Source organism: Pagrus pagrus (genome assembly GCF_965226575.1).
Source record: "Pagrus pagrus genome assembly, chromosome: 11".
Lineage (NCBI taxonomy): Eukaryota > Metazoa > Chordata > Actinopteri > Spariformes > Sparidae > Pagrus > Pagrus pagrus.
Window position 1 is genome coordinate 5300913 of NC_140195.1, and position 15143 is coordinate 5316055.

Consider the following 15143-nt stretch of genomic DNA (forward strand, 5'->3'; position numbering starts at 1 on the left):
ACTCATAAAGCTCTGCGCCCTGTTTGGCATCAATTTAATGACCTCTGCTTGTGATTTCCACATTAGACGCATTAAAATCATGCTCCGCCGCCACCTCCCCCAGCCCATGTGAGTTTATTCTGCTATTTTAATTTTCATCCGCGTTCAGTGATTTAATGACCGAGAACAGCTCAGTGGCACGATGTCTGCTGGTGTTTCCAGCATCCCGTTAAGGGCGTTAGCGAGCTCCGAGCGCTGCCGCTAACAACTCCAGGTAATGAAAGTGACGGGGGATTAAAGCAGCAGTGTGTAGTTTGATGAGCCCGTGTGTCTTAATCAGGGATTGGCCCACATTCGCCTGCTCAAATCCCTGGACGGCAAAAGGTGTCACACCTGGAGGCTTAGCGTCCAATTGGTGTCATCCCGATGTGACGGACTGCAAACAGATCTAATAATACGTGCGGCAATATGATTTCTTAACCACGGCGTGGTTGCCCTCCCACCGAGAAGGCTCAGCACCATTAGCTGAAAAAGGCTTTCATCTTTTTTTAAATGGGACCAGATGAAGGGCTTTTGCCGGTCGGAGCCTCGGAGCGCAACCAGGCTCCAGAGCATGTAGGGCAGCCGCCGGAGGGCCGCTGCACATAGGTTATCATTATGGTGTTTGAAGGAACATACACTCAGTCAGTCTGTTAGGTACGCCTAGCTAGAACCAGTGCAGTCTAATGCGACAGTGCTGCGATAAATCCTCCCTTCATGAAGGTTGTGATAGTCCGTTTTCTTCAGAACTGTTTTAAAGAGACGTTGCTGCAGGCTTCTCAGTGAATGTGCAGTGTAATAAGGTCTTCCAGGTGGACTTAGTGTTGTCAAAAGATTTGAAACGTCGTTACAAATCGATACAGAAAGCTGGAAATGGTTTCAATACTCGTTTTTTTGCAGTATCGATACTCCAGTATGAGCTGCGTTGACCTCGTCCAGAAGTAGATTAACTTAGATGCTGTTGTTCTCAACACACAGTTCAGAATCCTTGTTATATTCATCTTTAACCAAAAATCTGAAATGTTATGCCCCCATCACGTGTCAGTTTTTCCTTGTGGTGTCAAATATCAATATTTTCTTAAGGTTTTGTATCAAAGTTGGAAGTTCCAGTACCGGGACAGCACCACAGTAGATGGACCTCAAATAAAAAGGGCAGCTTCTGCAGTTGCAATGCAGGAAGTTGGATTGAGATCTCCATCTCTCTCACCATCACAAATAGGTGAAGTGCCATCCTCCTCTCCAGACCTGGAGCTGAAACATTTTGAGAGAGCGTTTCTGTTTTAATCAGCACACTTTTTCCACTAGCGGCCCAGGAAACTCGCACACTAATTGCATGCATTGTAAATCACTCGCGTGACACTTTTCAGCCAATGAAATCTGTGTGTTGCATGAAGAATTGTGTTTTGAGTCGGACACAGAAGACAGATGAGACGAGAGACGGCGATCGGAGGAAACAGACAGCGAAAATAGAGCTTTTAATCAAGACCGAACTCTTGTGTTTATTTCCCACGGATAGTTCAAAATCTGTGACTCATACCTGACATGCTGGTGACTATTAAAAGCAGCAGTGTGACTCGCTGCTACTCACATGTTCACACTCAAATCTGAAACTGAGGGCTCAGGAAATAAAATATTGTCTGTGGCACAGAGGACGTCTTTGAGTTCAAATTATTTTCTGGGACTCTTACATTAAATCAGACGGAGGGAAATGAAAGTGTACCGTAAATGAGTTGTGATTTCTTGGACGGAGACAATCTGTCTATTAAGGCCCGGCCTGGTGTCTCCAACACGTGAAGCACGACTCCAGGGACGCTTTCTGCTGGTGGACAGTCAAAAACAACACGTTGTACATTTCAAAATGATGTTTCTGAGGTTGCAGACATGTTGGTGTGTGACAGTGCTGCAGCAGGTATTATACTGTGTCTGTTTATACGTTCCATATCCAGGAAGTTAATTGATGATTTGCGTAAATGGAGGTTAATCCCTGGTGAATGCTGTAGGACGCAGAAATGATGTCATCCCCGAGACCCTTTTGTGTTGATGGAGGGGGGGGCTTCGCCACATGAGCCCTGGCTGTCCCTTCTCGTTTCATTTTAATGAATTGCGAGACGTTTCACACACTGCTCGCACAAAGAGCTTTTGAAAAGCAGGGTGCTGCATGCCGAACACTGTGCTAATCTGCTCCTGACGGACATCCTGAGAGATGACAAAGACCTCGATCAGTCAGCCGAGTGTGAACAGTTTATAAAGTGAGACGAGAAAGCTCGCGGCTGCGACTCCGTCCTCAGTTCCTCTTCTTTCCTCTTTCAAATCAGCCATCCGGTGTTGCCACAGGTTGCGCACGCTGCGCCGCAGACATTGAATCAGCACTATGGCAACATCCAGATCCCTTAAATGATGGATGAGTTTGTAGTAAATTGGTATTAGTATTCCTATCGCAACCTCATGGCGAAGGAGACCAGCAATGACTCAATGCGAGGAAGGGGGGAGTCAGAAAACAAGAGCCGGGCCAGCGAGTGCAGAATCAAACGCACACTGGAAACTGAGCAGATTTCTGACGCTGATAATCCAAACCTTCGGTCTTACTTCACAGTGTGGGTGAACAGAATCGGCATTTGTTTTCCCCGAGCAGATTGGATTATGGTGGAGAACGAACATCTGATCTCAATTCTGTTTGCCTGTAAATATCAAATGTCTCCAACAGCTTGGGAGAGAAAATCCACTTTTTCCTGTTGATATGTTAGAGAAGGGCTCCAATTTGCCCGGAGACAGGCTCGATCATGTGCTCAGCCCCGTCTACAAACACAAGAGATGTGTTGGAAGTTTGTGCGGCAGAGCATTGATAATGACAGGAATCCCTTCATATCTGTATTAGTATCATCTGTGCACCTTCAACCCTTCCTGACCCTGCACGCAGGGAGTTAAGCCTTCAGCTGCAACGTGACTCCGTGGAGGCCGGCCCGGTTATGCCTTGTGAAATGGACTATAATTCTGAGTTAATATAAATAGTCTGACTAATGTTCCTGCTGGATTATCCGTACTGTAAAACAGAGCTGTCAGATGCGCTGCAGGAAAAAAGGCTTTAATAACATGAGAGGACAGCAGCAGCAGCACACTTCTGCTCCTCTCGGCTCTGATCTGCAATTATTATGTTGCTCTCACATCCATTCAGGCTCATTCGCTGTCTGGTTTGAGAGTTCGATCCGCTCTTACATCTGTCCGTTGAATATCAGGCTACAGGTGGTTAGCTTAGCTTAGCACAAAAGGGAGGAGAGGTAACAAATCCACCCGTTAAATTACTTGTTGTTGCCTGTTTGTTGAATTTGTACAAAAAACAAAGTGTAAAACCGGCAATCCCACATTTCACAGGGGTTTGTGAGTGAAACAAGATACAATGAGTAATTAGTGAGCTTTGAGTTTTTATGCTAAGCTAAGCTAACTGGCTACTGGCTGTGTGTTGAGACAGAAAGTGAAATCTAGGGCCCAGACACACTAAACCACCATCGAAGATGTTTAAACAGGTCGCCATTGTACTTGGACAACGGTAATATATACCTGCCCTAGTAAAACATGTGTGGGAAACACTGGGCGACGCCAGCCGTCCATTGAATCGCCTCACGTTGCAGCTGAACTCACCACAAAGACAAACAACCGACAGTCAACTAGCTCGTACATTCAGCGCCCACGAGAGAGGAAATAAGTCTCCGTACCAGCAGGTGGCGGCAGACTCAGGAACAAATCAAGTTACGATAAAGCCACTTTTTTACAGCCTTTTCCTATCAAGAGTATATCTGATAAAACGTCAACACTGGCACTTTCTTTCTCCGTTTCTCTTCCCGTGCACTGATTCGTTCAGCCGAGCAGCCGATCAGAGTGATTTCTCTCACCATCGGGCTCCGCTGGAGACGCATTCAACACGCTCAGTCGGCTGCAGAGCTGCCGTCACGGGCCGACTACAGCGTTTCGCCGTTAGAACGGAGCCGTGGCAGCGGAGGTGGCACACAAAATTGTTTTTCTATGTTTGCAAAGTGGGACCGTCAGAGGGGGGGTTTCCAAGCGCCTGCCGGCAGCAGAAGGGCTCTCGAGGCCATAGTACGTAAAGTGTATCGATGGGCAGACTCGGTTAGATACAAAGACGTGTCGGCATGAGTTCGAAGTGCTTTAACTTGAGGGAAACTCGTCTATATATCCTTTATGAATCTGTTCTGTAACTCAGTGCCAGAAAGTGACTGAGTGTATTTCCAAAGAGGCTGCTCGCTCGACCTAGAAACACGACACAAGCTGTAGGTTGTAGAAATCAGATTAACGTGTATCAGGTTTTCTCATTAGGGCTGCTTTGCGTTTAGCCCTGACAGTTTTTCACCGGCCTCCTCCGCAGCAAAGATAAAACAGCTAATTGGAAAATACCCAATTTCCTCCGCACATAACGGCTGCATCCCTCCTATCTCGTGGCCTCATCATCGCTCAGCTGTGTTTTCAGACCCTCCAGTCAAAGGCGGCATGTGAGGAGAGGAGCTGCCCCGGCTCGGTGAGACGGTGACTGGGCTCGGCTGTCTTTTAGTCGCGGCTGTGCGTCATTTGTCAGCAGACGCGTTTGGTCTCACCACTGCATTCTTGAAAAATAAAATCAGCTTCACACATAGTTGAATCTGCGTTTGACGGGATAAACAGAAAGAGTTATGACTAACAGATTTCACTGTTTAATGTCACGTCTCTGAAACGTCTCCCCCGATGACCGGGGCTGCTTGGAAAAAAGCCGTGATCGCGAGCAGGCTGGGTAGTTTCCAGGTGTGTCAACATCAGCCTGTCCTACATGTTTATCGCTCCACGGGTCAGGAGAGGGGATGGAGTTATTGATAGAAGTGGGGATTTCAGGCGTAAAGCGGCGTGTTTGTGGTCGCCCGGGGAATTTGAAATGACTGTACGTCCGATACGAAGCGCAGATAAAGGGAGAAATCATTAGGCTCCTCAGGCACTTTGCTCCGTTTCTGAAATGCTGAATCACACGTGTACAAGCATCTGTTTTTGATTTGTTCCATCCCTCTCGCTCCCTGCCTCATACTCTCCCATTCTCTTCCCCTTTTCCGTCCTCCCCTGCCTTTCCTCTGTGTGCGGGGGCAGGCTCCTGGTTGTGTGGCTGGGCCAGAACCCGGGTCGAGGGACCAGGCCAGGAAATGCGTCAGTCCGCGCAAATATTGAAAGCAGGTTCAGAGTAAAAGGGCAAATCCCCGGAGAGACGATGGGTGTGAGGAGGCTGCTGACTCTCCCGTTATGACACCCAGCCCTGAATCACAGCAGAAATCCCTTAAACAAGTTTAATAACGTTAATAAAAGTTAAACGACTGCCCAGCAGTGCACATGAGAAGAAGGCTGATTATTTGCTCTGACATTTCTTTAATCCATCGATTTAAAACAATACTGTATAAGTGAAGAAACGTGTTGTTTGCTGTTTTTTAGTTAGTGGATGAAGAATTATTTTTCTTCGTGCTGAAATGACCTTGAATGACCTGAAAAAAAGTTAATTTTTTGGTGGTTCTAGTTTCTCAAATGTGAGAATTTGCTGCTTTTCTTTGCTTTATGAAATATTTTTTTAGGTTTCAAGAAAGATTTTGATGGTGTCGACTTATTTTCTGCTCATGTCTGATGTTTTATGGAGCAAACTGTTGACTGATTAAACAAAAAATAAAAGATTAATCCATAAGGTATAAAAAAACATTCCTGCTTTTAGGTTTGGGACGGTTGGTCAGACAAAAGCGCTCGTCAAACAGTACGAATAAGACCCAGGATGTAAGATTAAAAGCAAAATATACACCATATACTCCAATACCGATGTATCTGTGAGGGGCCGATAGCGACCGATAGTATCGACCAACCTTTAGATCAGTCGGACGCTAACTTTAATTATTCTCTAACTCTAAAAGTCACTTTTCAGGCATAAATGCAGCTTTTCGCTGGGACCACCTTCTCCGATGAGATTACTTTCTGCATTTCTCTGTTAAATCATCGTAATATCTTTGGATCTTTGGACGATTTGAAGACGACATCTTGGGCACAATTTCCTCTGATATTTGCAGACTAGGGACGGATTAACAGTGATTGACGGTTGGTTGACTCTGTTGTCTACTGTGATTTCTAAAATGTTATTTTTGGGTACGGCTGCTCGAACCTTTCAACAATCTGTGGTTGTTGGTTGTTGTTGTGGCTGACAGGAGCTGATGGACCTCATTTCATTGTAAATGATATATGATCTAATCTGTCATCTTGAATCTGACTGGTTTTTAAAATTTTAACATATCGCCCTATCACGGGCACTTTAACTGAAAAGTAATCGGCGGATTAAAGCTGCAATATATAAGAATTTTAGTTTAAAACATAAAAAATATATCAACAGAATGTGAAGAAGTAATGTCAAAGACGTCTGTGTGTTGTGTTAGAGAGATATCTATTGAATTTAGCAAGCTAGCCAGCTAGCCCCTAGCCACATTGAACCTCAAGAGGTGATAGTCAATAGTCAGCTAACATGTCCTCTAGCTGCACGGCTAACGGCAGCCACAGTTAGCAGCGGTTAGCGTTCCTCTGGTCGTATGCTGCCCCCTGTTTGTTTGGAGTATGGACTCCACAGGTCACCAGACTTCACGTATTGCACCTTTAATTGATAACGACAATAACTGTAATCGCAGCCACAGTCGGGATGAAATTCTCTGGTCCTCGTCTGAGTTTTATAAACACACAGACCGGCCAGATTTCTTGCATTCCACTTTACTCATTTCTCATTGTTCTCTCGCCGTTGTTGATGTTTGTTGTGGCTCTCCTTGGAGAGAGTGTGGTTTGGTTGAGCAGACCAATGATCTGTGACTCCACTTCATTTTTTCTCTCACAAAACTGTGTAATTCTGCTGTTTTTCTTCTCCTCGCTCTGATTCTGGCAGAGCCGCCGGAGCTGTAACTCTCCAGAGAGTCGTTTTTCAGCGCCGTGTTTCAGCGTTGTTAACCGAGGTCGGCGAGCTTATCCCATGCTCCGCTTCGCTCTGCTATTGTTTTCTGCACATCGGCTGTCAGTGTTAATTTTCCTGCTGTTATCTTGGTTTGTGGGTTTCACAAAAGGAAAATTAGCAGATAATTGTTGTTTGTTTTTACTTCTATCCACATTTAAACCTCCTGGCTTTTCAGGATCCCTTGGTTTCCCAGCATCCTCTGGTGCTTTGTCCCTTTATTGTCCTTCCTTTGCTGATTGCGTCACGGGTCCGGTTGGCTCTCTGCTGGCTGACTCAGGAGTCAGATCAACATCCAGGTTCATGGACTTGATGGAAAAGGGGGTCATAGGTCATGAAGGAGAGCCAGGGAGTGATGTCAGGGGCATGTTGCTGACTAGTGACCAGAGGAAACACCTGGGGGGAAACCCAGAAGGAAGTGACAGTACTCATCACCTCTCCTCTTCAACGCTGTGACGCCCGTATGATGTATGAGCGAGCTTCACATGCGTATGTAAACCGTGAATCTGCTTGTGGCTCTCTGAGGCCGCTGGAATGTAAAAAAAAACAAAAAAACAGCAGACTTCCAGTTGAAGATTTCATGTTTTCTGTTCGGGAACGAGAGGGAATTCAGTTATAATTCATGTGGAAGCTGTCTGTCGTTTGAGTTGTTGTTCCTGCGAGCACCATCTCTCAAGCTTTCAGACAGGAAAGAAGCTGAATGCTTCACACGTCTGGTATGCCTTTCTAGTGCGAGCCAAGCTGCATGTTTAGCCCACAAAAATGCCGGGAAGACTCCCAGCTCAGCCCCACCGCCACCACCACCACCACCGCCGGACACATCACAACTGTGTGGGGATTTTCACTGAGGGAATTCAGCTATTTCACCCAAATGTCAGGGTGTTACACTGTAGGATTGGCGCTCTATTCTGAGGCAGCCCAGGCAAAAAAAAAAAAAAAAGTCTGCGAGGAGCACCGCGTCTGTAGGCTTTATTGTCTTCCTCCCTTCAATGGAACATTGTCCAGGCCGGTTCTCACAGCCCGGACCTCCTCTGGATCCTCTGTGTGTGTGCGTATGTGTGTGTTCCTCATCCCGAATATCTTCATTGACATTTTTGTGCGTTGCCGTAATCTCCAGACCACCCTGAGTTAATATAAACCTGCGCCGCCAGCCGAGACCTCTCATATCCTGACTTTTTTCCTCCGGCTCCTTTCTCCCGTTTACCCCCAACGATCAACAACAGCGTCCCTCCTTCCCCGCCCGCCGCCGTGACGTCGGACACATCCTCTTCGTGCATCCTATGTGATAATAAACACACGCGAGCTGAGACTGTCCGCTCAAGTCTCGCTTCCCCTTGTGATGATGCACAGGAAGCACTCGCAGACCCCACACTCATTCAGGCCTTAAAGGAAAAGTTCAACTAAAAATGAAAATTCACCCCCATGCCAACCTAAAATGGCTCTACTCATCCAGCGTAATCCAAGTCCCAGGAAGCTCAAAGATCACAAACTGATTTGAGAAGAGACGACTACATTTCACCCGATGAGGAAATAATGTGTGACTTTTTCCATTTTTGGGTGAACTTTTCCTTTAACAGAGGACAGAAAGTGTTAATGTGTGTCACATTTCCTCTATATGACTGGCTTTGTTGACTCCCGTGTCTGAAGTGCCATTTCCCCCGTGGGCTGTGGTGGCCTAATTGCGAGACCTCCCCCCTCAACACCACCGCCACCATCGCCAAAGCTAATGGGGGGATGGATGGAGCTTGTGCGACTACACCAAGCTGGTTCGCTAAAAGGCCCTAATTTGCAGCCGATAATAAAGGCCTTCAGTGTGAAAGGTTACTTTAAACTGACTCTGCTAGCGCACATAAAACACGGCCTAACAACGAGAACCGTTATTAGCTTGAACCTGTGGCATAAATCAGCCCAGCAGCTCGCAGACTTTTACAAGTTTTTGCACGTTTGACGTTGAAACAGAGGAGCTTATTTTGCTGCAGCCAGAGCGACGAGTCAGTCGACTGATGATTTAAAATCCTGTGTTTGTCTGGTGGCTCGTCTTTTCTCCCAAAATCCAAAATATTTCCACAGCAATGATTTATTCCTGACAGGGGATTAAATGTCCTCATCGTCTTTTTCTTGGCTGCCTTTGAATGTTTTTACGGGAGAAGGACAGCGTGACACAGACGTACCGTCGGCATTTCAAAATAGAGGCGTATCTTAAAGCTGATGATACGGATCGATGTTGTAATGATCCCTGAACCGATGTTCTGATCCAGATAGATGGGTTGTTACGTCCTTATTACTTATCTTACTGATTTACTGAGTCAATCCTTTGGTTTATTGAGTCATTGCGTCAGTGCTTTAAATGATAAACCATTTATTTTAGTTGCCGTTGCTCAAGACGAGCAGGAAGATGCTGCGGTATGTTTTAAAAAAAGCAGTAATTTGAATGTGGTGTTGGGTCGAGTCTTGTTACAGACGGTTGCATCACACCAGCGGTGGGTTTTTTTTCTTCACAGACTCGAGAGTGAAAGCAGGATTGTCGTTCCTTCCTGTTGTTGGTATTAAAGTGGGACTTGTTGTTTTATGGGACTTCCAGAATGACTTCACCACTGACCCAGCACGACTCGGGTCACACAGGACTCTTCTGGCCACATTCCTGTTCATTGTGTCCCTTTTTTTTTTTTTACAGCTGCTTTCCAATTCAGCCTCCAAGAAACCAGTGCAGTCATCAGGAAGTCCAACACACAGCTGCTTCCAAACACATCATGACGACTGTAAATACGACGGTTGCATTTATAGAAACCTCTGTCTCAGCCTCCCTCTCTGTTTATTGTGTACACACAGTAGATTTAGCTCTTTGTCTGGACCCGAGCATCGTCAGTTGTTGCTAACTGATCTGTATAATCTCCTGTGCCGTGTGGTTGAAGCGTTCGGTGCAGTCTGAGGATGTAATACTAAGCTAATAGAGCTCCGACCACAAAGCTCCAGAGGCTTTTAGTGACATGAATGGTGTTCGGAAAACTGCGAAAGGAACAAACTCGATCGGTCATTCGAGACAGAAGTGAGTTCACGGTTTTAATAGAGAGCGTTTATAGTGAACTGTCAGATGCCAGATGTTGTTAAGAGTTCGATATTGGTTAGTGTCCATGATGGCAGCTGGAAAATGCTCCTTAGGGAATAATTGAACGGCTCCCACTGAAGTTTTAACTCCCTGGAGAGGTTTGTTTTTAAAAAATAGGGCTGGCACCTTTTGTGATTATTGATTAATGTGATGATGAAGGCTCTCAGCCATCCAGCCGGCCTTCATGTGGGTTGCCGACTCACCTCCAGCTAGTTAGAGCTGAAGAAGCCTCTTGGATGAGAGGTGAAACTCCAGTTGCCTACGATACAGCGCTTAGATTAATGCGGTGATTATATTTTTTATGATTACTGTGTAAAATGTCAGAAAGTAGTGATATAGGTTCACTGCAACTTCACAAAACCAAAGGTGACATCTTCACTTGACTTGTTTTAATTTAATGAACAGTCCAAAACAAGAGAAAGTTCAATTTACAATGAAGCTAAACAGAGAAAATCATCAAACACTTAAATTTAAGAAGCTGAAACCAAAGAAAAATTTGCAATTTTATAGAGAAAACACTATTTTCAAAATCAAACCTCTCCAATCTGGGCGGGATGGCGTTGATCTGATTGAGAAAGAAAAGCGTGATCGCTCGCAATTAAAGTCAGTCAGGTCATCAAATAAAACAGAGCACTGCTTCATTATCTGGCCACTAGCGATGCTTTACAGGCTAAAATTAGCAACCCGTGCTCCTGCGCTGTTGTAGATAAGTGTAGCTAAAGTTAAAGTTAAAGTTTGGGTGTCGTATGCCATCAAAGGGCGGGAATGCGACGCTGAAATAAATCAAAATGTGGGGCTGTCAAGCTCAAATCAATAGCAATGTATCAATCGCTAGCTACCTATTTATCTACAGAGACAACAGCAGACCAGTAGCGATTGAAAAGGACAATAATACGTTGGAACAACAGAGTTTCATAATCCTCGGTTTGAAGTGTGCCTCTGAAAAACCTCCATCTGCAGGGTTTTATAGCCTGAACCCTCCATCCCAACAAGGATCGGACCCCCTAGGCATGAACATGGCTCGGGGTGTATCGTCTTTGGTCTTGGTCTTCCAAAATTTGCGTGACATCCAGGTTAGGACAAACAGATTAACAGCCCAGCTATCAGGTTTATCTACACAGATGTTCTCAGACGATGTTTTCTTGTAAATCTTAACAGGAGGCAGATCCAGTCGTGCGGGGGAGATGTTTTTCCCTCTCCGAATAAATAAGATGTGCAGTTTGCTTTCAGACACTTTAGAGTCTCTCATACGACTTGTCTTCGGTATTGAAACCCGTCCAGCTGTCTGACTACAGAATGAAAGGCGATATTGTGCAGAAGACGTCTGTTCCACAGCTGACCTGTAGTTAAAGCTTTGAAATATTAGTGGAAAGGCTGACACAGGAAAGAAAAACCCTCACAGATCCAAACTCCGATGCAGCAGGAGAGAAACTTTTCTGCCACATTACGGGATTATAATTGTGGAGTTTTTCAGACGTGTGCCTTTTTTTTTGTCTCGTCTCTTCATATTTTGTGACGCAAGCAGAAGTAATGCTGCTAATGACTCTGGCTTTTTACTTTGGGTCGCGTACCCTCCAATCAATCTGTCCGCGCAGGAGCTAAAATTAGATAATCCAGATGTTTTGCCGTTCGTCTGCTGCGCAAATCCGCGAGCCAGACGAGTTATAAATGGAAACAATGTCATTTCTGTTATTGAAGACATTAAAAGAAAATCTCAGCGGATGACTTCAAGAAGAAAGAAAAGCAGCACAGCTTGTCACAGTGGCTTATTTTGTACATGAAAGGGCCCTTTTATCGTCGAGCGATATATTTATCTCTCGTTAAGATGTTTATTTCTTCGAGTCCGGATCATGCGGATGGATCCGTCTCGCTCTCAGCTTTGAATTTGAACAGGCTGGATTTGCAAAAAGAGCGGGAAAAGGCTGCTTCAGCTGTTGCTGTTGGTCAGCTGCAGCCTGTCTCTGGCGATAAAGCAAACGAGGAGGGGAGGCAGTTATTTTCTTTTCTTTTGGCAGGCTAACACACCTCTTGTCTGTGTGTACCTCCGTGCTGCCTGAGTGTGATCAGACGTGGGAGGGGGCTGAGGGCCAGCTGCTCGCTCCCCAGGGGCCGGTCCCTCACACGGGGTCGCCCCGGGGTCAGGAGTTGGCGGGTTAGGGTTATTTACTGTATGTGTGCACGAGGGAGCGAGGTGTGAAGGAGCTGCTAGTACATATAAACGCTTGGCGAGGAGTAAGGAGCAGGGGTTTGTGAAGCGATTGCATCATTTGAATATTTTTAAAGCCACGTCAACGGCCGTCAGTTGGTACGAGACTTCAGTATCTCAGCGGATATTGGATCCACGGTGCTCAGAAGATGAATCCTGCTGTCTTTGACCTTGAGGTTGACTTCTTTGTTTTTGAGTGTAACGTCTCAACAACAATGAAAGGGATATTAATGACTCCCTAGCACCAATAATTACCTCCACCAAGGCGGTTATATTTTCACCCATGTCTGTTTGTTTGTTGGTTTGTAGGCAAGATTACACAAAAACTACTGAACAGATTTCCACCAAACTTGGATGGAGGATGCTCCCCGGCCTGGAATAGACCCCACTAACTTTTGGTGCAGATCTGCATTAAGAGACAAATCCAGTGCGTTTTTCAACATTTTCGCTAATTTCACAAGGAATAATGCATGGATCCCACTGAAAAATCAGGCATATTTAGGTGGCTGGTATCAAGGAGTGTGTGTGACTGAGGTATGCGCTCTACTGAGTGCCCTGTAGGTTCTTTTATGACCAGATACCTCCAAAACTAATGACATTGCCTTCAGTCTCAGCTGTACTTTGTGTTAAGTAGTGTTGTCACAATACTTAAAAACATTAGCTTGAAAAATACTGATGAACTGACCACAGGGGGAATCGACCCAAGTGTAAAAAACTTGAATGAACGATAAATAAAACGAGGCTTGTGTGCTGTGATATTTCAATATTTTTGATAATGCTAGTGTTTAGTGCTAGTTTGCAAATGTTAGCATGCTTACATGCTAAACTAAGATGGTAAACATGGTAAAACATCCCTGCTTAACATCACCTTATTATTGTCCTTTGAGCATGTTAGCATGTTGATTTTAGCGTTTAGCATCACACACAATTTGAGCTACCTAAGGACACCCTTAAGGAGCTGCTAGCTTTAGCTCTAGACTCTTATTCTTTTGACGTATAAGACTTATTTTGTGTCATTAAATGAAAAGTAGTTCAACATTTTGGTAAATATGCTGATTTGCGTTCTTGCGATACCACCGCTGTATGTTAAATATGAAGCTCCAGCTAACAGCTGGTTAGCTCAGCTTAGCATTTAAACAGAGGGAAACAGCTAGCCTGGCTCTGTTGAAAGCTAACCAAATCTGCGTACCAGCACATCTCAAACTCACTAATTTACATGATCACCCTCGTTTAATCTAATACAAACATGCTTGCTTTTTTTTTTTTGCTCTATGCTAAGCTAAGCAAAGCTAATCAGCTGCTGGCTGCAGCCTTTCATTGCACGGACAGCCATGAAAGTGGTGTCAATCTACTCCTATAACTCTGAGTAAGAAAGGATATTTGTATTTCCCCAAATGTCAAATAATTCGTCTTCAGCCTACATTTTCTACTTTTTATTTTGAAATGAAGCTTCGTGTTTAAATGAAAACCTGAAGCTGAGTTTTTTATTCCTTGGACCTGTCAGCGAGCAGCCCTGGCGGGAGTTTTTGCAGGACAAAGCTTGGCTGCAGACGTCCTGTTTCATGTGAATGTTTCTGCTGAAGAATGTCTCCCTGTTCTCCTCGTGTGCACATTTATATGATGGGATTCATCTGCTCAGATTAAGTGGGAATGTTATCCCCAGCTCAGGGACTGACTGCCTGACTGCCTGCCTGACTGCCTGGCCCGCCTTTACTGCCTGTGAACCGTTGGTCGTTGGACAGCGCCAGAACTAATGTCTCTCGCCAAGGGGAGGCTCTGAAAATATGCACACATGTTGTTCAAGGTCCAACAAGACACCAACAGCCTGATACAGGAGGGAAAATGTAACAGCAGAGGCAACACTTTTTTCCCCCTCAACTTTGATGGGCAACAGTTTGAAAAGACACGTGTTGATCCTCCCGAATATCACACTGTATGTTCTCGCAGGCGTTTCTTAAAGGAGAATTCCACCAATTTTACGCATGAAGATCAGTTTACTCGTTGTGAAAACAGCTGTTTAACGTCGACTGAGGCTTTGCAGTATCAACCCTGATGATCCCACAGTGATGTCAGAGAGGATGCCTCAACTTGAAGGATTTTACATTTGTAACAGGACGCCTGTAACACAATTTGGAAGTGTGGGAACGTGCACATTTTGGCCTCGAATGGGAGTCTTATGATCAAGTTGCATTGTGGGAAATGTAGGAGCCAGTTCTTGGGTCAATACTACTGTCAAGATAGGAGTTTTTCTCGCGATATCTACCTGAACCTCGGCTCTCGCCCGTCATCTCCTCCGACATGGTTTGGTGCAGCGGTAGTAAAGAAGCATTGGATTAATTATAAGATAACAGGAATAACAGGTTATTATAGGAAGTAAGAGTGAGGATATCTCTGCCGCAGCTGCATCAAGTTTAAATCTGTTGTCACGTGATATTTATATAATTTGAAATCAAACACTCTGTCAATAAACAGACAAAACTGATTCATGAGCTTTTATTTCACTATTTCAATAAATACTAAAAAATGTTGCTTTAACCAGGGTTTTATATGAGTTTGCCAATATTTTCAGACCAATGTTGGCCTTTACTTTATTAAACATGGTTGATGTTGTCAAGCTGTGCGGTTCTCTTCTGATATGATTGAGAGTCTTCTTCGACCACAGCTACATAAAATCTGTCAGTGAAAACCAGCAATACAATTTATCATCTCTCTTAGTCTCTAAGTTTTTAATTGCTGTCGGTTTCTCTGGGCAGTTTTAAAGCGTCTGTTGAAGATCCAAACATCATTTCAAAGTTGAAAATTATGGAGGAGACTTTAAGCAT

General features: G+C 44.8%; 1 protein-coding gene across 3 annotated transcripts in view; it reads left to right on the forward strand.

Annotated features, from left to right (window-relative positions):
- acap3a (ArfGAP with coiled-coil, ankyrin repeat and PH domains 3a) overlaps nt 1-15143 on the forward strand; it is a 74059-nt gene that overhangs the window by 6953 nt on the left and 51963 nt on the right. The gene's annotated exons all lie outside the window — the stretch shown is intronic.